Source organism: Lagopus muta, chromosome 1 (assembly GCF_023343835.1).
Source record: "Lagopus muta isolate bLagMut1 chromosome 1, bLagMut1 primary, whole genome shotgun sequence".
Lineage (NCBI taxonomy): Eukaryota > Metazoa > Chordata > Aves > Galliformes > Phasianidae > Lagopus > Lagopus muta.
Window position 1 is genome coordinate 32,716,095 of NC_064433.1, and position 25,189 is coordinate 32,741,283.

At 42.4% G+C, this 25,189-nt stretch overlaps 1 long non-coding RNA gene across 1 annotated transcript; it reads right to left on the reverse strand.

The window, feature by feature from the left end:
* Positions 1-2,524: 2,524 nt before the first annotated feature.
* Positions 2,525-12,418, reverse strand: LOC125694648 (uncharacterized). The gene is made up of 5 exons (XR_007377653.1): positions 12,380-12,418; positions 6,105-6,251; positions 3,723-3,836; positions 3,530-3,628; positions 2,525-3,085 (listed from the first exon to the last, which is right to left on the reverse strand). It is a non-coding gene; the product is annotated as an uncharacterized LOC125694648 (long non-coding RNA).
* Positions 12,419-25,189: the final 12,771 nt, after the last annotated feature.

Below are 25,189 nucleotides of genomic sequence, written 5' to 3' on the forward strand. Positions count from 1 at the left end.
AAAAGGCTGGACTCTTTTCAGTGGTGAGTGGAGACAGGACAAGGGGACATGGCCGGAAAGTGCAGCGTAGGAAGTTCCGCACAAATGTGCGCAAGAACTTCTTTACAGTGAGGTGATGGAGCACTGGAACAGGCTGCCCAGGGAGGTGGTGGAGTCTCCTTCTCTGGAGATGTTCAAGAGCTGCCTGGATGCCGACCTGTGCGACCTGCTGTAGGGAACCTGCTTTGGCAGGGGGGTTGGACTCGATGATCTCTGGAGGTCCCTTCCAACCCCTACCATTCTGTGATTCTGTGATTTTTAAGAAGGGTAGTAAGGATGACCCAGGGAACTACTCACCTGTCAGCCTCACCTCAGTGCCAGTGAAGATCAGGGAGCAGACATGGAAGTCAGAGAGGTAACTAGCATGGCTTCACCAAGGGCAGGTCCTGTCTGACCCACCCTATTTCTTTTTATGATGGCATAACTGTGTCAGTGGACAAGAGAAGAACCACCGGTGTCATCCGTCTGGAATTCAGTAAGATCTTTGACACAGTTTCCTACAACATCCTTCTGTCCAAACTAGAAAGACATGGATTTGGTGGGTGGACTGCTTGATGGATGAGGATCTGACAGGGAGATTGTACCCAGACAGTGGTGGTCAATAACTCAATGTCCAGATGGAGATGAGTAGCAAGCAGCATCCCTCAGGGGCCAGAACTGGGACTGATGCTCTTTAACATCTTCATCAATGTCACGAACAGTGGGATTGAGTGCACCTTCAGCAAGTTTGCAGATGACACTAAGATGTGTGGTGCAGCTGACATGCCCAAGAGATGGGATGCCAGAGATACCTAGACAGGCTGCAGCACTGGGTCCAGATTAACACCATGAAGTTAAGTAAATCCAAGTCTTTCACCTGGATTGTGGCAATCTCCACCATCCACACAAGGTGGGTGATATAAGGATGGAGAACAGCCCTGCCAAAAAGGGCTTGAGTGTACGTGTGAATGGCAAGCTGTTCATGAGCCAACAGTATGCCCTCACATCCCAGAAAATCAACTGCACCCTGGGCTGCATCAAAAGAATAATGGGCAGCAGGTCAAGAGAAGTGACCCTGCCCTTCTTCTCTGCACTGGTGTGGCCACATATGGAGTACTGCATCCAGATGTGGAGTCCTCAGAGCAGGAGTGGTGCGGATCTGTTGGAGCGTGTCCAGAGGAACGCTGCAGAAATGAACCAGGGATAGAACGGCTCCCCTGTGAGGACAGGCTGAGAGAACTGGGGCTGTTCAGCTTGGATCAGAGAAGGCTCAGGCAGACCTGAGAGAGGCCTTTCAGTACCTAAAGAAGGGCTATATGAAGGAAATGGACAGACTCTTTAGTCTGTCACAATAGAGTCTGTTGTAAGGGGAGATTTAGATTAGATATAAGGAAGAAGTTTTTTATAATAAGGATGGTGAGGCACTGGCACAAGTTGCCCAGAGACGTGGTGGATGCCCCATCCCTGGAGACACTCAAGATAAGGCTGAACAGGGCACTGAGCAGACAGATCCAGCTGTAGGTGTACATGTTCATTGCAGGGGAGTGGGCAAGATGACCTTTAAGGACCCCTTCCAACTCAAACATTTCTGTGATTCTTTGATCACTAAATCCAATCTAGTTCTGCACAGTATGCACTGAAATGAAAACTCATCTTCAGTTAACAGTGCTTTGGCATTTCTCTGCCTGTACAGAAACAGACTGAGTCGAGCACATTTAATTGCAAAAAAATACAGAATTAATCAAATTCTGTTCAAGATTATGACTGCCAAATTCAAGCTTTTGTATATGAGCTAAAGGCACGATGCAGGTTTTGATTACAGGTTTCTGCAGCATTCAGAGTTGCTCAGCAGCTCAGCTAGGGTTATCTGTGAGCCTTCGGATTCCCACGTCCCCATGGTGGCATAGAAAAAACAGATGGAGTAACTGAGATGCCTATGTTTAGGCAAATTAATCAGAATTAGGTATATAATTCCCTCCATGGTCAGTGGACATTTTTTCAGAGCAGTTGAGAGCAATTTGGTCACGCTGAGGAGGGAATCTTGGGCCATTTTTTCTCATCTCATCTTAAAACTGTCCAGAACTGCTCCTTGATGTGTCAGAGCTGGGCTGCAACTGAAGAGTTGTCCTGAGTCAGCCTGGGAGCAGCAGGGTGCATCTTTGCATCTTCCTGTCCCCCAGCTCTATCGCACTCACCTTTTGGCTTGACCTTCTGGTCAACAGCTCTCTAACTACATGCCACAGAGGGTTACTAGATTTCAAATGCTGCTTTTTCAAACGTTGCTATTGCAACACACGGTTTTTCTGTGTGTGGTCTTCTTTCTGTACAAAGAACAAGGTAAGAGAGCAAGAATGTTAAGTATACAAGTATAAGCATGTACATGTGACTACAGCATACAAAGACTATGAGGAAAACAGCAGTTTCTATTGTCATTAAGCTGTCTAATAATTTCCATTTCCTTTTACAGATGCCTCTGAATATGAAGTTTATATGAGTTAAATCTTTGTTTGCTAATTCTGAAACAGACTCTCTATTGATTTGACTTCCCATGCTGTAAAACCCTGCTGCTTCAATGCACATGCCTCTGGGCCAACTGGGGGTCAACAGAAACTTCCTAAGAAAGATCTTGATGGCTTTTCTTTTCTTCACTTGAAATGCAAAGTCCTCTCTCTCGTTGTAGAAAAGTGTAGTAATGGCAAAGCTACAGGGGAAATGGATCCATAAATTTAAAGGTAACAGGCAGGAGCCTCTCTCTGTTCTGGCATAGGGTACACACAGCTGGCCAACCACTGGGTGTTTCTGGAATGCACTGAAATACCAGCAGAGGCTCGTTCTTTGTCTCCCACTTTTAACTTGACAAGATTTTTATGTTTTTATGTTCGTATTTTCCATAGTTTCCTTCCTGACATGCTCCCAGAGATAAGTACTTTCTTGAAGTAAATGGCAGGCCGGTACTGGCTGGAAGAAAACTTCTCTTTGCGTTGTTTAGCAGAAGCTACAGAATTTGCTCCTGATTCCTTCACAGCCAAAGGACAGTGCATCTCTAGCTGATGCTCTCTTGGTTACCCTGAAAGTAGTATAAAGAAATCTTAAAACTCCTATGCAGTGTAATATTTGATCATGTACTTTTTCATGGACTTTGATGAAGAGAGGTGGATTACAAACTGTGAAAGGGTTCTTTTTTGTTTCACATGGGACAGCAATTCCTGTTTCAATTCATTACAATGAGTTTTCCTGCATGGATATTCCTAATACAAGTCTGCTGTGTTCCTGTGTTCTCTTCCATATTCGTGTCACTAAAGATAGACTTTTTCTGGATTCCAACTATTCTGATACATTTAAAAATTATTCCTTCAACAGAAATACTTTAAAAAGAGCAGGAATATCTACGTGAGAAAACTCAATATACTAAAATGTAGTTTGCTATTTTATTTATCTTGGGAAATGGTGAATGATAAATAACAATTGCTGTTTTAGAAACAGCAGAAAGCAGTGGATTCTGCAAACTCACCATGCAACTACAGCTGTATGCAGGGCTTAATACACTCTTTGGAGCAGCTCTACTTCTCTTTCTGCTCCTGACCTGCTGTCCTGGTCTTGAATCAATGCACTATAAAGAGCATGAATGACACCAAAGGTCAGTAGCTGAATTTGAGGTTCTGATGGGGCAGATGCCTGCTGATAAGGGAAGATGCAGTACTTACAAATAAGCAATAAAGTAGCTTGGTCACAGGGTCCAAATATTTTCCCTAAAGAGGGAAAATAGGTGGTGACAAGGGCCACTAAAATCAATGGGAAGACTCGCTGATCTCAGCAACCTTTGGATAAGGTTCCAAAAAACAAACAAAAAAAGATGTTGGGTCACTAATCATTGGAATTGAGGAAAAGTAGGAGAAAAACTGCTTTAAACAGAACTTTACTTTGTAGCTTTCATCTTTACCAAAGAAAGTTCTCTAATGCAAAGGACATACTTCCAGCAGCTTTTAGCTGGTTAGCATTAAGACTGCTTTCCTTGGATGCACACAGCAGTGGTTGTTCAGGAGGACAGTAAGAGGTACCCAGGTAGCTGAATTAAAAAAAAAAAAAAAAAAGAACACAAAAAAAGAAACCCACAGAAAAAAAGAAAAAGAATTAGAGGAAGATAAATGAAGCAAGTCCCAGCAAGTCAGAAAGTTTCCAATATCCTAGTCACACAGAAAGCAGCCAACTCCACAATTGTCAGGAGAGGCATTTGGAAATGCTCACATAGAACAACCTTCATTAAGAAGCAGGTGAGCTCTACCAATTTTTTCTGTCAACGCAGGACTATTTTACCTTTTCCAGTTCACTTCCAATGTCACCTAATACAGCAATATAACATGCAGATGTAGTTGTTTTTATGGAGAATAGCCTGTTGTATGAAAACTGTCAGTGAAGAAACCAGAAGGTTGATATTTACATCTCAGTAACAAATGAAATGCTCCTTGGAAGAACTAAGGGAGCCCAAGGATGAGCAGATCCCTGTTGTTTAACTTGTCAAGAGGGAAGTTGTGAAGCAACCAGGGAGAAAATCAACAGAGATCCATTTGTGTAAATGCCATTGAGGTACTAAGAACCTTCTGAAATCTGTAGGTGCTTTAAAAGAAAAGAGATCTTCGAATAGTTTTAACAATTTCAACATAGGAAGTGAGTATCTTAATGTATCAGGGCACTCACAGTACTGGCATTCAGGAGTGGAAAAGAGTTGCTTTCTATTGCCAGACCTTACTCGTACTTTGCAACAATCTAAATATATATATATATAAAAATAACAGGCAGAACCTAAATCAGCACTCTGGTTCTGGCTGTGGTAGAGTTAATTTTCTTCACAGCAGCTGTCATGGTTTTGTGCTTTGGATTTAGGATGAAAATAGCATTGATAACACACCAGTGTTTTAGTAGTCACTGAGCAGTGCTGCTCAGAGCCAAGGACATTTCAGCTTCCCATGCTGCCCTGACAGTGAAGAGCTGGGGAGCACAAGGAGCTGAGAGGGGACAGAACCAGGGCAGCTGGCCCAGACTGACCAAAGGAATATCCCATATCATATGGCATCACGCAGAGCATCGAAACTGGGGGGAACTGGCAGGCTTCCATTGCTTGGGGATGGGTCAGCAGGTGATGGGCAATTGTGTTTTGCATCACTTGTTTTCTGATTACTTTTCTTTTCCTGGTTGGTTTTTCATGTGTGTGTTTGTTTTTTTTTCCTGTTGTGTTTATCTCAACCTACAAGATTTATTTTTTTTTTCTCCACCAATTCCCTTCTCCATTCCATTGGGAGTGCGAATGAGAAAATGGCTGTGTGATGCTGAGCTCTCTGCCAAACTAAACCACAGCAATCAGTCAGGGAAAGCCATGGCTGGAACCTTTGCACCTCTGAAGTGCTCCTACAGTGTTATTCAGAAGGTATGAATTAATATCAAGCAGTACATAAGCCTTACATTACAGCCTTGAACAGGATGAAGTTAGTCCTGAAGTCCTATTGCCAGGCAAAAGTCCTGTAAGAAGCCTTGTTTCTGTAGAAGAATGTCGTTACAGCAGGAAGAGATGAGATTCATCTCCACACACTTCTGTGATCTCAAAGCTGGGCACTGGGAATAAAGGCAGGAGGCAGCAGTCTCTCCAATCAAAGCAGGAAGATGTCAGCTCCCGTGACTAAGTGATTCACCCCAGTCTAAAGAAGGCAGCTGAGACAAATCAGATGAGCTGCTCTCTAGAGACTTCTGTCTCTCCACTGACAATAAAGAGAAGCTGGACTACAAGAACAGACACGGTGCTAAACTCTAAGTGGCTATAATAAAGTGACAGAAATCCTATCTTTCACAAGCACTGACAGTGTTTTAGTGTAAATCATTTAAGACACACTGAAAACATTTAGACAAGGAGAAATCAAGCATCTTTATGCAGAGAAGCAAATACTAAGAGGTAATACACTTAGATGTCTGAAAATCGTGTGCTTATAGCTCATTGTGTAAATAAAGAATAAAGCATGCAAGTAAGGAGTAAAGAGTACCTTCAGGTACACTGTTTAGCCCTGGTATTTTTCAGTATGACAGCAAAAAAATCTTACTTTCAGCGGATGCTGATTTCTCAGTCTGGCTGGTCACTGGCCGGATGCCTCCATCCTGTGGATGCTTTGCTGTGGAGGTGTTCATGGACCCAGCACCTTGCTGTACTCCTGGGGCTGGCAGCACAGAGCAGGCAGCTCAGCAGGGTGCTGTTTTATGTAAAATTGCAAATAAAGCTATAGCTGCTGCATTAGCATTTCATTAAAATTCTTTTTGCCACCTAAGTGGGCAAACTTATTACAAAAAGGGGAAGAACATTGACATGGTGTTTCAGAGGAACATTTTCAGACACTACATAGGTGATCAGATGTTGAACACTTGTTATTCTTAATGTGAATGATTGCTTTAATCCCCTTGCTATCATGCTACAAAATTGCCCTTGACATGATCTTTTGCAGTGCACTGAGCATTATTTTATAGGCTGTGCTCCTAATGAACTTGATCTGGTGAGAAAAATGCCAGTGAAACTGAAAAAGTCTGCACCTCTTTCTGATGTTTGATTCCTTTTGCATTTCTTCTTGAGGTAATGTCTGGATTGTGATCTCTTTGTTTCTAGAGCAGTACATTAAAAATCAGCTAATGTAGCATTAACTAAACACTAATAGGCCATTAAAGATGGACTTTCATGCTTGAGAAAACAAGAACGTTTCAAATGTAAGTATGAGGCAATTTCATATGCACGAATTTCTGCTGCCTGATGCTATTTATATTAATAATTTATACATGACTACTATAAGCTGCAGTAGATATCCCAACTTTCTTGGCTCAGTGCTGCTTCTTGTCCTCACAAAAGGCACAGGGGGCCCAGAGAGGGCTGGCCACTGCCCCAGGCTCCCCTGCCAGCTGCCTGGCTGGAGAACAGGCCCAGCTGGGTGCGATGCTGGCAGCACAGCAGTGATCCAGGAGCAAGTAATTCTTAAGAAACCTGCTGTCGTAAGCCCCTACAATTTGCATGATGATCAGCAAATGTTTTCTTGTATTTTAGGGCACAGTTATACTTCCACTAAATTTATTTACAGTGCAGATACATACACAGCCACCCTGGGAAGCCGATAACCTTGTTAGGCACACACACACATGCTTCTGCAAGCACAAAGGAAATTTCCACTGCAGATCTGGTTGAAGCCCTTCCTGCTGTGGTGTTTATCTCCATAACACAGACCCACAAGCCAGAAGGCCTGCTGTCATGCAGCCCCCACATGAGGCAGGGCTCCCAGCCCATATATTTGGCTGCCTGTGTTCTGCCCATCTCTCACAGAACATAAGCCTTGGAGGGAGCAGCCGATCCTGTGCTGCCCATTCAGTGTACCGCACTGCCCACCCTGTGCACCCTGAGCCCCCACTGCTTCCCAGAAGGCTGCCAGCATCTCACCACAGCTGAGAAATTAAATCCTTGTGCACTGCCCACTGAAATCAACGGGAATGTTTGCTCTGCATAACTTCACAAGCCATGCTTTTTATAAGACCTGGACTTGTGGCAGGTATAGTTCAAGAGATACCTTTGAAACCATCCAACTATACAGCCGACATGAGGAAACAGAGAATGGGAATGGATGGCGAAGATGGTAGCTTTCACCTCCTAGAGCCATTCTCCTGATGATCTCCTAATAAGAAATTCTGTTTGAGTTGCTGTGACTAAATAAGCAATTGTGTTTTGCTTTGGTATAATCATGATAATAAAACTTGCCTGTAGCAAAATGCTGTTGTGAGGCAAGGACATGACTTCCATCTGCCTTTCTCAGCTTGTCTTAACCTCAGCAAAACATTTTTTTTTAACAGAAGCTGCTCACACACACACTTAAGTCCAAGACACATTTTCAGCCTCACTCTGCTGATAGCAATCATTCAGTCCCTTGCCTTCCCTCCACTTGTGTGGGTCTTCATTAGAGAAAGAAATCAAAATATTCCTGTTAGCATTGAACTGGTAGTACATACACACCACCTAACCAGAAAGAGGCAGAGGGGACTCCCCCCCCCCCCAATAAAACATCAGATAAAAATCTTGCTCTGATAGAGCCAAATATAATTTCATTCAAGACCAAAGTATAAACAAATCAACCAGCTCATTACTGGTGCTTTTCCATCCCATCTAGTCCAAGGTCAGACAGGCATGGCTCAGCATTTGAGTTTTCTCATGCTTTTCCATGGGGCTGTTCTGGGGTTTGTTTGATGTGGCAGAGTTAGGGTACCCACTCACTAGATTTAAAGACCTCATCAAGCTGATGCCTTGATAGATCACTGTCTTTTCTAATTATTGCCTATATTTAATTGGAATGAACACTGTTGAGCCAATACTTTCCGTTTAAAAGCATACGCAGATAAATGGTTTCTGATCTTTGAAACATCGGAGTAATAGATGCATTGTTTATGTCTGAAATAGGCTAGTTTTCAAGAACTAGCCCTTTTGCAAAAAACATCTGTTCCTATGCCCCTCAAGACAGCATTAGATGATGTTAAGTGCTCTCATTTTTCTGCTTCTTAAGATATTTTTATCAGGATGAGTCATTAGGTATTCTGGTCACTTCTCTTACAGATGCAGTTATGATTTTAACGGGGAAAATGTCAGTTCTGTGAAACCTCTCTGCTACATCTTTCTATTCAGGGAGGATTTAAGCTATCATGGAAGTATGGAATGTGACCCACAGGACACCTTGCCCCCTGCCCTATGGCAGACTCAGCATACCTTCCCAGCACTGCTCAACCTGCCTCCAAGGGCAGACAGCCTCTGGCATTCCCACAGCTTGAAACTGGTGTTATTTAACCTAAATATGCTGTTCAGGCACTTTTTAGGACAATTTATTTTCCTGGCCTGCAGAACAATTTTGTATCTTGCTGCTTCTGCTCTGCAAATTGACCCTGTGTTTCTTCAAGCAGAGCTGAGATGTTGCCAGTGATAAACAGGGCAAAAGGATTACTTAACACATCTTCCACACAAATCCTGTTTCAGCATCCTGCTGCAAATCTGAGTGCCCTCAGTAGCTCAGTATCACTGACATAGGTCATGTGCCTCCTGTGCACCCCACAGTCTTTACTAATACACAGGTGCTTTGTTCTGCTTCTCTCATCTTGTGTTGGTACAGTGAGTTTTACTGCCTACTTATTGTGCTACTTATTTCAGATCATTTCAGTTTTTCAATATCTTTTTGAAGTCTGGCCCTGTACTGCAGTTATGTTCTGTTCAAGAGTTGCACTGCTTCATGTCCAAGCCCTCAAATATTGTGTAATACTGAACTATGGAGAAACCCTAGCATGAATTTACTTATAATTCTCTGTAGAAAAATGGATTTCCAGCCAGCTTTACAATTTCACAGGAGTTTCAATAAGAGTGCTTCCTTAATTTGGTTATGAGACTCCCCTGGTAAGTAAAGTTAGAAGATGGAGCCAATATCATAATATCTACCAAATTCTTCCCCGCTCAGAAGTCCTTGTTTCCTCTCTACACATAACATTAACCTTCTCTTTCCTTAGAAGTGAGCCTCTTTGCTTTCTTGCCTGCACATTTTAGCAAATGTCCTTCCACTTATTTTTCCTACTGCTTCTTGTTTCATTCTGTCTCAATTGTTTTTTTTTTTCCCCTATGCATCGTCCTTCCCGATTTTGCCCTTGTAGGTTTGTGCTAGACTTACACATACCTTTTTTAGTAACTTGACCTACTTTCTACACCAAATAATTTTCAGGTCACTGAAAAACTCCTGAGTTAGCACAAGTGGTTTCTCACAACACTTCCTGTATCTCTTTCTCTGAAAATAAAGCATTTCTCTCTTCAAGACAGCGTTTCACAGAACTTCCTTCTGAACCCCCTTTCTCTATCAGCCTAGCTTGCCTCTCAGTTCTCCAAATAATGACGTTTGCTTTCTTGAAATCCTGTATTTTTGTTTTCTTGATTGGCAGATATCAGGAATTCCATTCCTTATGATCATTTGCATCAGTTTGTCTTCTTCACACTCTGGGCCAATTCATCCTTTGCTCTATAGAACCAAGACCCAAGGAAGCCTTTCCTTCTCTGAGAACCAGATGGCAATCCCAACACAACAGGGCTGCTTCCTCTCCTCTTGTCCTGCTCAGAGTCTCTCTGCATCCTTGCCTGTCTTTGGGGCTCTTGTAATGGCACGGCTTTTCAGTATTTGCTTGCATCCAGGCTCTCAGGGACCAGGCCTTCTGGAATGTCGGGTTAAATCTGGAAACATGCATCTCTGTCACTCTTATACTTTTCCTCAGCAGACTGCTGGTTTCATACATCGTACAGTGATGAATGACTGTCCTTAAATCTTACCAGTGATGAGTCCTCATCAGCTACCAAGGCAGAGCGTGGATAGCTACTCAGGTCACCCAGAAAAGAGTTATTAAAGCACAATAAAACCACACTGTATACTCCCAGTTCTCATCAGCATGAGAGTGGTCTACTGCCCAATGTCATCTCACTTCAGTATTTTTATAACAGGCAACATTTTTATGAGTCTAACTACAAACACAGATCAGCCCAGTGGAGCTATCAACACCAACAATCAACGTCTAAATGACGAACAGATGCCTGCTGTTCATCTGAGTCTAGTCTAGTGGCAGTATGCAGACTTCTCTACAAAAATGATCTGTGCTACTCAGTACCCTGAAACTCAAAGGTGCAAACAAAACTGCTTTCATTACCAAGTCCAAATTTGATTCCAGCTAGCAACATGTTGAATAGTTTCTTTCTGACTCTGTTTTAGAAATTCTAGGATTATGTGAGGCTCCAAGATTTTATTAAAAGCTGAGCAATGCTTTATGATTGCAGAGAGAAACTGGAAAATGTGCACCTCTATGGTTCAGCAGCAAAGCAGCAAATTTAAAAGACTGATTTGTTGTTTGCTGCATTTATTTGAATCCTGCTATTTTAATGAGAACTCTGTGCCTAATAATTTTGAAATGTTTGGACTTGCTGCAATGCCAGATAAGTGTGGCACGTGTTTCCAGGATTGAGACCATTAGCTGAAGTGGTCTAGTTTGACATATTTTCCTACCTGCCTTCCTGAGAAAAAGTAGTAGAGATAAAATAATAACCTGACCAAGTATCAATGTTATGGAGTCAAATTTATCTTGGTTGATGAATTCGACTACTCATTATGCTTAGGATGATTTTTCTTTTGTGTGCTATATTGCATAGCTTTGTAGATTCTTTGTCCAGTGACAAATTAGTCTCCCTTGGTTTGTCACTGACAACAAAGCCACTCTCACAATAGGAAATCAAGCTTATTTCAAGACTTCAAGGCTTAAGTAAGCAACGTTTCCTATGTCTTATTTCCATAGTGAAGAAACCTGCAGATAACATGGAAAATTGGCTTTCCTATTTTCCTTAGTGGGCACATGAGGCAATCTCTGTTGTGCCAGCACAAAGCATAGTAGTTGGTAGGAAAAAAAATCAGCTTCTTAATATTTAGTGGGATGTCATTCCTCTGTGTAATGCTAGCATATATATTATATTGAGGCTTTTTATGAGAAAAATCACGCTTTACACAGATTACAAAGCCACTCTGGTATGGATCACTTCTTGGGCAAATTTACCTTTAGATCAGCATGCACATATTTAGCAGAATCCCTCAGTAGGTGTTATGGTATGGTATGTTAAGGTAATGGTATGAGCAGAAGTAATTCAGATTAGGCACGTTGTTGGGCTAGGGCTATCATTAAGTTACACAAGGTGCAGAAAAGCACTTCTTGTCCTTACCCATTGTCATCCTCACCTGGAAAGTATTAAGCTGTGTTTAAAATGTTAGTCAAATAAAAAAGAGACTCTTATTGGCCACTAGTATATTATCAGCCAGCATCAGCCTCATATCTTAATCAAAGCAGAGGCCTCGCTCAAGGGAAATCCACTGCAATAAATTGTAAGCAAATGATTCTGCTACATTCCTGAATTGCCCCAAATCCTAGAAACTTTCAAGGGGAAGGGCTACTGCACCAAATTATTACTCTGGTGTTTTAAAGTGAGGATGATCTAATCAGAATTTGAAAATGAGTGTTAATTTTGTTTTGTTTGTTTCCTTGCTTCACTATAATTAAATAATTGGTGCAATTCACTTGCTTTTTCCTCCATATAGGGAAAGCTTTTGGGGCAACACAGAAACATACAGCAGTTTAAATAAGATTTCATTCACTGAAGAGGGAAGGCAAGAGGAACTAGCTAGCAGCAAAGCATACAATCAATGCATACATAGGTGTAAAAATCAATTGGCATACAGAGTTTTAGGCTATGTAAGATTATCACAACAGAAAGATCAAAAGAAAAATAGAAAATGCTTACCAGTGTTGCAGGCCCACAGCATTCTCCACAAGGAGTAATCCCCAGGAAGGATCCTTCCTCAGTGGCAATCAGCACTTAAATGGGATCTAGGAGAGGTGGAGCCAGGCTCCACCCCTTCCAGTAGCACAGGTGAATTGCCTTTACCTGTGCTCCTGTGGCTGACTCATTGCTTGTTTCAGGTGGTCAGTCAGAGGTTCAGGCCATGATTCAGCAGCTCCCATACACAGAGGCATTTCTTTTTCTTTCTGTGTTAGTGAATATGAACCTCACAAACATATTTGCAGCCCAGAAACTAGATATGGGGCTCTAAGACCTGGATGCCAGCAACATAAACATCATCACCACCTATTAAATGCAGAGGGAGGGCTGTGAATGTACAGAAACACATACGTTCATGTTTGCACAAGAAGAAAAGTGCAAAACAAATCAATATATACTGTTGCATCTTTTCTGCCTTCCTCTGCTTGGCTGGACAAGGAGGGGATATGGCATAAGGAGCAGCCTTGTCCCTCCTAATAACAAGAGCAGACTGCATATTTCTGTAATGCTTGCAGAAAAGTTGTATCTTTTCCTGTGCCTTGGCTCAGCACAAGGAGAAGCACCAGCTCAGAGTGTTGGCCAACCCATGCGAGGATCACAGCTTTAGGTTGGTTTCCATACCAAGAACCGCACCAGTTTTCCTCCCCATGCCTTGGTGGTTCCTTTAGCTGGAACCTAACAAGAGGAGAGGGAACCTTTAAATCTTTTCAATTTCAATCCACATTGCCTATTGCTCTCAGAGCTGGGAATTCACTCAAACCTGGGATTTGACGTATAGTCCCTCTTGCTCATCTACCATACTCTGCACAGCCAAAGCAGCATGCAGGCTTGTATAAGACACTGAAGTGACAGCCACTTGTGTCCCTGATGAAATCAGACTGGCTGCCACAAACTGATGCTAAGATTGCAAAATGCATACATAGGATGGAACTGCTATATATACATATATACATATATACATATATATATATATATATATATTTTTTTTTTTTTCAAGGTTACTGGGGCAAAACACTGGAAGTCAAGATTATTCCAAACCAGCAAGTTTTTTTCAAGCCCCTCAACAGCTGTACAGGCTGCTGAGCGCTAGGAAATAGTTAAAGTCAGCTCAGATTTTGATCCTTGTTTTAAAAGACTGTTCGCATAAAGCACTCAGAAATACTGGATCATTTAGTGCAGTGACTAGCAAATTCCTGCTGGGTTGGAGTTTGGTATTTCATCTTCCAAATAGTTTCACTGAGCACAGAAAAGCAGCTGGAGAGACTTTCCTGCAGTGGGAAAGATGCTTTTTCCATACATTGATGAGAGAATAAGATTCACACTATGGTATTACACTTGCCTAAGTGTGCCATAGTTGAACTCCAGTGCCCAATACTGGAGGAGTTAAAAGGTCTCCTTGGTTCACTTGAAATTAAAGCTGAGATATCTTTCTCCGTTCTGAATTACAGGACAGTAGGGACACCAGAGCTATCATGGTTGGAGTAGCTACTGTCTGCATGCACAGCAGACAGTAAGGCAGCGTGTCTGGCCTCCTTGCCCGACCTCCTCACTTGAATTCCTGCAGCAGTATTGGCATGGGCAGAGGAGGTACTGCCACAGCTGAACACACACACACAAAAAAAAGCTATGGGGAAAGATGCAGATCCCTTCTCCATCCTAAATTTAGAGTTTCTAAATAAAAAGGATTAATTCCGTGTTGCCTCCTTTCTCTGCTAAGATGCAGTTCTCAACAGATGGTGAAGAGCAGCCTGAAATTAAATGTATCCTGCTTCATTGCTAGATGCCTTTTTACAGTGCTACACCCTGGGTCACGTCCTCACCTCTCACAGCTATGGGGTGTAGATTTAGCTGCTCATGCTGGTTTTTTTGAAATGCAATTTCTGTTTCTTTAGAATGGCCAGATGCATGCATTTCCACCAGGCTGCCCATTGGCAAAGGGCGAGGGGTACAGCTCAGCAGTGTCACAGCAGGCTCAGGTCTGTGATTTACCCACAGGAGAAATGCCTGACAAACATTTCATAAATAGAATGGATAAAACACTTGAAAACTAACTGCAAGGTGTAAACTGCCTACTCCAAGGTAACCACTCCTCAGGCTGTACACGGTGTGTTTATGTTGTGAGGTAGGAGACTAAAACCCACCTTTTCACAGAATCACAGAACTCTAGGTGTTGGAAGGGGCCTCTGGAGACTGTCTAGTCCAATCCCTTGCCAAAGCAGGTTCCCTACAGCAGGTTGATCAGGAAAGCGTCCAGGTGAGTTCTCAGTATCTCCAGAGTGGGAGACTCCACAACCTCTCTGGGTTCCATTGTTACCAGAAGGTCTGGAATACCTTCTCAGTGACCCTTTGAATAGTGCCTTGCATTCTGATGCCATTCAGTTTTAGATTTAGATCTTAGAGCTCCTCCTTGAGAGCAAGGATGCTTTCCCTTTTAGATTTAGGATAACATGACCAAACTGCCGAGTGATTCCCAGTCAATTAGAGCAGTGTTTTAGAGGGCTGGTTCTCCACAGTCATCTGCTACCCTCAGCTTTGCAGAAGTTTGTTCCTTGAGCTGCCCTGATGCTGGTTGGTTGCACGCAGTCCTCTGCCTTGGGGGTACTGAAAACTGAAATTTCATCTCCAAGCTTTAGACTGAAACTAATGATTATTTACCTCATAGATAGTCTTCTAGTTAAGGAAAAAGAACTCAGGCATCTCTTCTGTCCGACTCACAGAATCTGCTTGTGGCAAGACCGGAAGGAGCAGCCCTTGAGAGTAGCCCTGTGGAGAAGGATCTGGGGATCCTGGTGGATGAAAAAGTTAACATGAGCCAGCAGTGTGTTCTTGCAGCTTGGAAAGCAAATGGTATCTTGGGCTTCATCAGAGGAGGGCTGGCCAGGAGGAGGGAGGGACCGTCATTACAAGAAAGACAGAGAGCTGTTGGAGAGGGTCCAGAGGAGGGCCACAAAGATGATCAGAGGACTGGAGCACCTCGCCTATGAAGACAGGCTGAGTGAGATAGGCTTGATCAGCTTGGAGAAGAGAAAGCTGCACGGTGACCTCATTGCAGCCTTTCAGTACCTAAAGGGAGCCTACAAACAGGAGGGGAGTCAACTCTTTGAAAGGGTAGATAATTGCACGACAAGGGGAAATGATTTTAAGTTGAAAGAGGGCAGATTTAGGTTGGATGTCAGGGGGAAGTTCTTTATTATGACAGTGGTGAGGTGCTGGAGCAGGCTGCCCAGAGAGGTTGTGGATGCCCTGTCCCTGGAGGTGTTCAAGGCCAGGTTGGATGGAGCTCTGGGCAGCCTGGTCTGGCATTAAATGGGGAGGTTGGTGGCCCTGCCTGTAGCAAGGGGGTTGGAGATTCATGATCCTTGAGGTCCCTTCCAACCCTGGCCATTCTGTGATTCTGTTATTCTGTGAATTGTTAGACTTGGCTTAGCAAAATGAAGGAGAGATTCTTTTCATGATTCTTTTCATGACTCTTATGTCAAGTTAAATGGAACAAATCAGTGAGGTTTGGGCCAGTTTTTGGAAGCTCTCCTCCAGGAGAGAAGAGTATCCAGAAGTACCCAATTGAGGGAAGAGAAGAAATAGCACACAGAGAAGCACACTCACTCCTCCTCCATCAGTAAGTCTTGGGAGTCAGAGAAGAAATTCCTGCCAGATGCATATATAACACGATCTGGGTAATGTGGAGGTTCTTTACACACAATATTTCTCCCTCGTGTTTCTATTTATAACTAGCCCCAGACATATCAAAAGGCACTAAAGATTTATTATGTTTAGCACAATTTTCTTCTTTTTTTTAATTGCTTGATGATAATGACTAGTTGATAATGAGGAAGTTTACTGCAGACCAGCAATGAAACCAATGCAAAGGAAAAGGAAAAGGAAAAGGAAAAGGAAAAGGAAAAGGAAAAAGGAAAAAGGAAAAAGGAAAAAGGGAAAGGGAAAGGGAAAGGGAAAGGGAAAGGGAAAGGGAAAGGGAAAGGGAAAGGGAAAGGGAAAGGGAAAGAGAAAGAGAAAGAGAAAGAGAAAGAGAAAGAGAAAGAGAAAGAGAAAGAGAAAGAGAAAGAAAAAGAAAAAGAAAAAGAAAAAGAAAAAGAAAAAGAAAAAGAAAAAGAAAAAGAAAAAGAAAAAGAAAAAGAAAAAGAAAAAGAAAAAGAGAAGGACTAAGCCAACTGGAGTACTCCAGGAAAAAAACAACAAGGGAGTGATAGCCCCTGTTAATTACTGCCAGAGTTGCATCAGGGAAAACCTTAAGATCAAAGGTGGTAATATTTATAAGGAAAACATGTATCCTATTGGGCTGGATCAGCAACTTCAAAATGATCAGTTAGTATTTTAAATTTCAGGTTATAAAATGTTGACAATTAAAGCTGTATTTTCCCTGCTGGGATGTCAAATGCTCTCCTTGGAGGCCTGACTCGCTTGGTAATTATTTGAACTAGTCAGCCTCAGGGAAATCGCAGTCCTGGAATAAGCTCAGCAGAGACCTCAGCTGTCATTGGAGCAGGAGTTTTGGTGTCATTTGTCACCAACTTACTGAATGCAATGAGAAGCTGGTGGCCACCTCCACTGCAGCTTTTATTATGCTCCCAGTAATCAGTGACTGTGTGTGTGCTTTCTGATCAATTCAGATTCCTTTTATTGTTTATAAACACATTAGGAGCGTGTCCAGGGGCATCCCAAACCAGTACCAAGGAATCTGAGCAGTGATACTTGCAACTCCAGCGCTCTGCTTGCTGATAGTATTTTCAGGTCATTATTGTTTGATTGCATTGAATTAAAATAACATCAGTAGTGAGGGGCTACAAAAAGGAAAACATTGTTTTGTTAGGTACCATTTTCCTTCTGAATTGCTTTGTCAGCTCTTGCATCATCACAGCTGGTTTAGCAGTTTCCCTCTACAGCAGGCTAAGAGTCCTTTCTTCCTCAGCAGCCAGCCTGGACTTGCTACTGACATTGTGGCCTCACAAGAACCTGTGCTGTTCCAGAGAAACACTCTAAAATGTCTCCAACAAATAGTCCAAGTCCATGCATTTGGAGGATACAGGCTTCCACATTTAGGGCATTTCTACAAAATCAGGTTCCTTAGTTTCTGAATGCCTACGATTCCTATGCGTGTGTTTAGGTCTGGGTGGTTAGGGCTGCCTAGGTTACAAATTCAGCCCAGATATGTCCTGACCTTTGGGGCTCTGAGCTTGCAAATATTTAATGGCAAATCCAACATCTATTTGAGCACTGAGGTACCTGCAAACACAATGACTGCAGAGACAACACTGGAAACCCTTCAGTTATATGATTGTCCTCTCCATTTGAACTATCTGAAAAAAAAATAGTTTGCACAGTCTCTCTGTCTCAGCTTTGTGGGTGGCACGTGATACTCTGGTAAAACTGTGGGGGCAAACTGTGCTGTCTGCTGGCTGAGTTCACAGATATCCCCATACCAGCAGAAAGGTGTGCTATCTGCATCTCACTGCACCCTTGTCTTCCTTCAGGTCCACTCAGCATATAGGAAAATGTGCCCCCATGTGAAAATGAATAAGCTCAGAGATGTCTGGATACCCTCTAGCTTTGAGAAAACACTGTAGCTTTCTGTAACTTTGAAAAAGCACTTTTCCTCTTTTGCCTGGCCTGCAAGAATTTACTGAGCTGCTCTAAAAACAAGACCTAACTATGGATGTTTATTCTGTTGCCTCTTCCCTCCCTTCCTGGAAAGCACACTGAAAGAAGGACATTCAAAAAGGAGAGTTGAAGGGAATTTTTTAAAAGTTGACTGAAATAAATAGCTCTGTGTTATATTTAAGAAACTGGAAAGAGCAAAAAGCGATCAGCTACACAACCCTGCACATGTATGCATGTAGCAATTATTTTAAAATTAAAGAAGACCCTTTCTCAGTGTTATTCTACAGTATGTGGAAAACAACATGATTTTATTGCAGTCTAGATGCTGAAGAGCAGGCAGATTGTCTTCCTCCCTGTGCCAGTTGTATCAGCTGTGCAAGTGGGTTTTCTGTAATCCTGCATCAAGATAATGCACTTCTAATCTTACCCTTCAAATGTGACTCCCAAAAAAGGACACTGCATCCCCTCTTTGCCATTGCATTTTCCCTAAGTGAGTGAGTTCTTCCTTTCATGCTTCAAAATTACCATGCTGTCCTAAAAGAGCCTTGCATTCATGTGATATTAATTTTCTAATAAAAACTACCATCATTTCACAGCTGCAGAGTCAAACACACAATTGCTTCACGCATATAATAGATTTATTGAAGCATAAGAGTATCCCTCCAATCTGAAAATAAATTACAACTTCTGCATTCTCAAACACTGGCCCTTATAACCTGGCACTAGCATCACGTTACTCCTGTTAAATTGGGATTGCCTACAAGGAGATTAAGTCCCAAACCTGGTCTGCAGTTCTTAATCACAGGATTTGTCACGGTGATTTCATGAATTTCTTACCTGTGTAATGACAGCGAGATCAAATCACTGATTTGTTTTTTTAACTTGGTGGAACAATAGTCACATTTTAGGTATTCCAAAATCCTTTTGCCTTTGTATCTATACAGCTGGGCATGCTTGCAATCCTTAAATCTGTTTTGGATGTGCTTATACTCTTGGTGAATTGTCAGCAGAGAGAATAGTCATAGCTCAGATCCATGGTTACTGCTTGTAGCCTCAAAAGCATGATGGGTCTGGTAGGCCGTGACTCCCTGGGTTGCTCTTGTCCTGCTTAATCCCTATTAACAACCATATTACCCCAATATCTCTGATAGTCTGAGACTCTGAGTGAAACACAGGTGAGCAAGAGGACTGAAGGGAAGTATTTTCAGAAAGCCCTCCTAACCCCTTGTGAAAAGAGCACCAGAACAGCCTTGTTTCAGTTTTGCAAATGAAGAAAATGTGATCAGGGATCTTTACTAAAATTTGCAGAAGTGACGTCAGATTTGGAAGTCGAAGTTCCTCCTTCCATTCTTGTGATGGATCCTATCTGAAATACTATATTCCTTTGCCAAAACCTGAAGTTGAGTTAAATTAAGAAAGAGTGTGTGATATGAAAGTATTATTTTTAGAACTCCAGCAGTGAATACTGCACAAACCAAACAGGGTCAGGACTCAATTTCCTCAACACCTTCTGCTGTCAAAACAGGCAGACAAGGTGAGTGTTTGTACAGGGGTCTGGGCCCTGTGTCCTGGCAGCACTGCTACCTTCAGCTGCTTTCGTATGCTGGGGACTTCCCAAAACACCTTTTAAAATGTATGGTAATGTTGATTCTGGAGGCCAGCAGTGTGGCAGAGCCCAGACACCGGGCCACCAGCAGTGATGCTGATGGAAAATGCAACTGAAGTTCTTCCATGTAAACTTTTGTCTAGAGAGGCTGAAAGCAGCATTTTTTAAAGGCTACAAATTTCTGACACACAACCAAGCACAAAGGGACACCTATGAAGCAAAACGTTCCCCAGTGAGTGGATAGGGGTGGCTGAAACCACTGGTCCCACAGATGGCATTTCCCATCCTGGAGAGGGCTTTTCCTGCACAGACGTTCATGGGGAGCACAGAGGCTGTGCTGCCACAAGAGAAACAGGCTGGAGCCTTGCTGAGCTGCCATTACTCAGAAATCCAACATAATTCCTTGAACTGCCTTGTTGACATGACTTCCAGATGAGTACACACAACATTGCCTTTGGAAGCAGTCCAGGTCCTCGCTGGGAGATGAAGGGGAGCTGCCTCCTGTGAGTGTGCTGCCAGATATGCAGCCAGTGCCAGGATGATGGCAGAGCATGACAACCAGCATGGTACCTGCTGGGTGCTCACCAGGTGCCTATGCCTGAAATGGAGCAGCCCTTTGTGATTTCTACGTAGCTTTTAGGTCTATAAGGCTGTGAACTGCCCACTCACTATGTGCTGACTTTCCCCCTGAACTGCTGAGATAACATGGAAGAATACTGGTAATTTCAGGAATCCCTGATGGGATACATGGGAACTGGACGACCATTCAGGGTACCAAGGAACTGGAAATTCAGCAATAAAAGGAATGCAGAAGCTTGTACAGCCAGCCAGGGCTTCTGCTTGTCAGTGACGAACGTGTGCACACAGGCAAGTGTGCACGTCCCTGGGTTTTCCTTGGGGAATGCTTCATCCAACCAGCGTAACCACAACAAGCACCGTCAGTGAGCCTGCAGCTGAACCCATGTGGAGCAAGGCCATGAATAATAAACAGAATGCAGCGGGGACCCTGCTGAACAGACCTGGGACACTGGGGCTTTTTACAGACTCTTTGCAGGGGATGTAACTGCAGGCACCGTCCTCCTGGGCTGTGAGTAAATTCAGAAAAGCCAAGGTAGCCAAAGGAATTAAAGGAAAAAGTACATGGAAAGAGAACCTTTCTGGATGCTTGTGGAGGTGAGAACATGCGGATGGAGAGATGTTTCAGGTAGAACAGAGCAGAAATGCAGCGACTGAGAAAGTAAGCAAAGGTAAAGCATTATAAAAGAGACAGGAAGGACTATAAAATTCTTAGAAATAGAATAAAGAGGAATAGGAGGGGAACAGGGGTCTGTGAGCAAACAGATCTCCAACCTTTTTGTACAGGGGTGCTTAGCACTGCAGTGAGTGCTATCTGTAAAGTCCAAACCTAGGGATTGAAAATGTGCCCCTCCTTCTTTACACAGAACAGGTCTAGAGAAGGTAGGAAACAAGAAATAAAGTGAAGGAAAAACTTTATTGACAGAACAAAGAGTCTCAATAAAGGTAGATATTTTGAAAGTTGCCTGAGGGGATTGTATTTGCAAGTCCTTGCTGATACAAAGGGAAGGAACTAAACAGATGGATTCAGGGGGCTAGCAGGAGAAAAGGGAGAGTATCTCAAAATTATCACATTGCATGACTTAAACATATAATGGAGAATCATTCCCAACCCTGCTGTATTTCCAAGGTAGAAATAGGACAGAGCAGCTGCAGACATGGAAGAGCAGAAGCACTTGTAACATACACATATCTGGAGAAAATGCATAATGGTTTCCACTCTAGTGTGAATCTTAGGGAAGGTATAAGAGGTCCAGAAAAAAATTACATATATAGTGGATGGATGGATGATTGCAGTGTGAGAGCCAGATTTTAGGTACTGAGGCCTAGTATGAGGCACACCATAAATAATGAGAAAACAGAATGTATCAAGTGGGATACCAATGCTCAGCCACTTAGGCTTCCTGAATCAGCCATACACATGAACTGCTTTAGTCTTCCTGGACAATATTTTCAATACCTTAAGGGGAATAAAATGGTTACTGATAGCTGTTCCTTCAGAAAGCTAAATCATGGTCTACAAAGAGAGTGAGGTGCTCTGGAGTCCTGCAGATGTTGGCTCCCTTCTGCCCATGGGAGTTTGGATCGTTGCAGCAGAGACCAGGCACAAGATGTCTCTTCCACAAGAGCATAGTGGGGCTGATTTACCAGTTGAATACAAGACTTGGAGGGCCAATAGCAGAATGCAGTGCTGCAAATTCACCGTCACAGCAGGAAAAAATGCATTACATGGATAAAATGAACTGCCTACACACTGGCTTCTTTGGTCAAGAGGCTGTCCCATTGCTAGGAGGGACAGCATTTGGCTTCATGAGGTTGGGAATTTTCTTCAGTGCAGACAATTTCTTCAACAAGGTGCAATGACAGAGAGCGCCAACCACTGCTAGAAAAATTTCCCGATAAAGTTGTTCCAGCAAAGTGAGCCCAGACTGATAAATTTTAATTTGACTTTGTGGAAGATGAAACTGATTTTAAGTTGTAAGGATGTAGAATCTTTATTTGAGGAGATTTTTAAGAACACATGAGACAATGCCTGTCAGCAGTTATTTAACAAAGATAGTTTTTCTTTGGGTTGGTCTTGCTAAAAAACAACTCAAAGTCCTTCCTAAATTTAGGATATCACATTCTATATTTGATTTTTGCTTAATGTCAAGGACTACATTTCTTTTCTTGCCCAACATTTCAAATAAAGCACAATACCTTTATCTTTACAGGTTAATTGCTTTTTTTTATGATCATCAGCAATTAATCCGTGAGAATAGCTAGTGTTTTCCTTTCATCAGCCATAAACTTTTTATCTCCTCTCATTTCGTGTTTAGCAAAAACTCAAGCATTATTAATGACATTACAAGCACAGATATTGCTAATGAAAAGAGTTTATAATGGGATTCTCAAGTGCAGATTTTGTCATTTTTTCTTCTGTTCTACTACTGCCAAGGCCATTTCTTCCATCTTCTATCACCGTCTGTGTTAGCACCTCAGTTTCAACAGCTGGAAGAAAGGTGCAGGAGGAACACTTGGCCAACATCTTTCTACTTATGACCCAGGACACCCATCCTCCAGAATTTTCCACCGTGATCTCTGAGGACCAGTGTTGTTTAAAAACAAATGGCAAAGCTCAAGCAATGCTTATTCTTCAGCTTTCAGTACTAGTTGGCTGATGAACAGTAGCTGAAAGAGACCTCTGAAAATAAACTGAAAGAAAGTACATCAGATCACGGTTAGCTCATGCCATCTTCGAGCTAAGAAACTCTTAAGATTCAGGAAACATTATTTAATGTGTGCAAAGCAAGAGATTAATTTTAATGATCTACTTGAGGCCAAAGCAAATACAAAGAGGAGATTTACCTGTAATCATAGGTGAGATAATGGCTGTATCATTCCAATTACCGAGGTCTGTCAGCACTGTCACTTAAGTCTTTAAGGTATAAAACAAGATACAGGGATGGTCAGCAGTTACTTCACTTTACAGCTCCGGAAACTATCACAGTGTACCTTGGAGCAGGTCTTAGCACTGCAATATTACATGCAAGGAAGAGTGAAAAAGATTAAATAGTTGACCAAACCAGCAGCTGAATAGTATTAATTTTTATTGCCTGCGTGATCTTAGTCTACTGAATCACTCAGTCTCTCCACAGATGTAGAGTTTCAGCAATCAGACACTGGAAATTTCCTCTTAAGGCTTTCTCTCCTAGGACAAAGAGTCCATGTTGCTTGGAGTAAAATGTTTACTGCTGTCCTTTCTACCCTCAGCAGTCAGGGATGAACAAACTATAGTCCAGATGCTGTGCAGTCAGGTTCAGATGTCTTCAGAACTGAGTTGGACGTACCTCAGGCATATCCATTTGAGAAGGTTGCTGTGATTACAGCCAGTTCTTGGACAGCCTGTTTATCTCCCTGGGTGCATCCCGGCTGCTTATCTCTCCTCTTCCTCTACCTTGACAGCAGAAATGGAGAATCCTGCCAGCCCACAAGCCAATCCAGCACTCTGGTAAAGAGCTGGTCCAGTGGAGAACTGCTTTTGAGCTAGATGAAGGACTCTCCTCTCCTCAGTCTAGTACAAGTCCAGAAAGGATCCGAGGGACCATGTTGAGGGCTGTCTAGCAGCAAAGACTTCTGGCAATGTTGTATGCTTCTGGACCATCTAGAAAAGTTGCTGAGTTTATTGATATTCCAGATCTTTCTAAAACATGGCAAGAAATGTGACCATGAAGAATAACTTCAAAACAGGGTGAAACAAGGGACTCAGTTAAAGACTCAGGACCATAAGTCCTTCATTAATGTAGAGTGAAAGACTGACAACGTGCATATTCAGGACTGTCAAGAGCTTTTAGAAACCCATAGGCATGACTATGTGGCTCCTTTCTCAGACAAGCGGATCTTACTCAAGCACATAGTAGTTTTTAAATCCATAGGAAGGTTGGGATGAATAGTGGTTTTCAGGTCTTTCTGCTAGGATCTGTGCGTATCACTTTGCACAGAATGATGGAACTTCTTATGCTCTGTCAGGAAAACTGACAGTTCTTCAGTGAAAACTGGACACAAGTTCTCTGCAGTGAATCTATTCCTCCAGGGCTGCCAGTGTGCCTCAGTTCACAGGCAAGGCAGTCTACATAGAAATGTCAGAAGTGGTTTGCACTGTGCTGTACCTACAGCCTCAGTGTGCAAGAGCATGGTGCAGGGACCAGTTCATTATTCTGCATTTATACTCTGTTATATAGGCTCAAATCAATATGCGTTGTTTCAGTTATGACCTTCACAGTGGTTAGTGCAGCATGAAGAGCACATGACAGCTCTTACATCAATTAAAAGAAAAAGCTTAAATAGCAGCTTTTAGCTGTAGTCATCATTTTATATCATGGGGTTTTTCCTGAGGCTGTTTGTGTTGTTATCTCATACAATCTTCCTTGTTAGCTGCTGAGCAACTTCCTATGCTTAGTTGATGAAGTTTCTAGTCGAAGTGGTGAAAACAGAACTGATTATATGTTGACCTTTTAGGCTTTTAATGTGATGTGCAATGCTCTGAACTGAAACAGAAGCTGTTGCTTCTGCCTGTTGTCCCTTTCCTGTCTTTCTCATTCTAGCCTCTATTCTTTCCTTCTTTCCTTTTTTATTTCACAGTTTGTCCCCAATGGCACTTAACTCAAAAGTAATATCTGATTTGAGTTCTCAGTCTGTATTATTCAAGTGACTTTATATTTCCTATAAAGGAAAATGATTTAGTTCTAGAGATCTTGATTAGAGAAAATGAAAGATCAAATCATTTGTCATTGAATTAGGATAATGATATAAGCCATGATAGTTAAGGAGGAGAATTACTAAAACACTGCATGCACTAAGCTGCTTATTATTTTAACAGTCTTGCAACATTCTTCTCTATTAACGCAGAATGATGTATTATTTACATTAAAACCTACTGAAATCAACGTTACTGGCTTGCATGAATCAGTCTGTGTCTGTGAAGAACACGATAT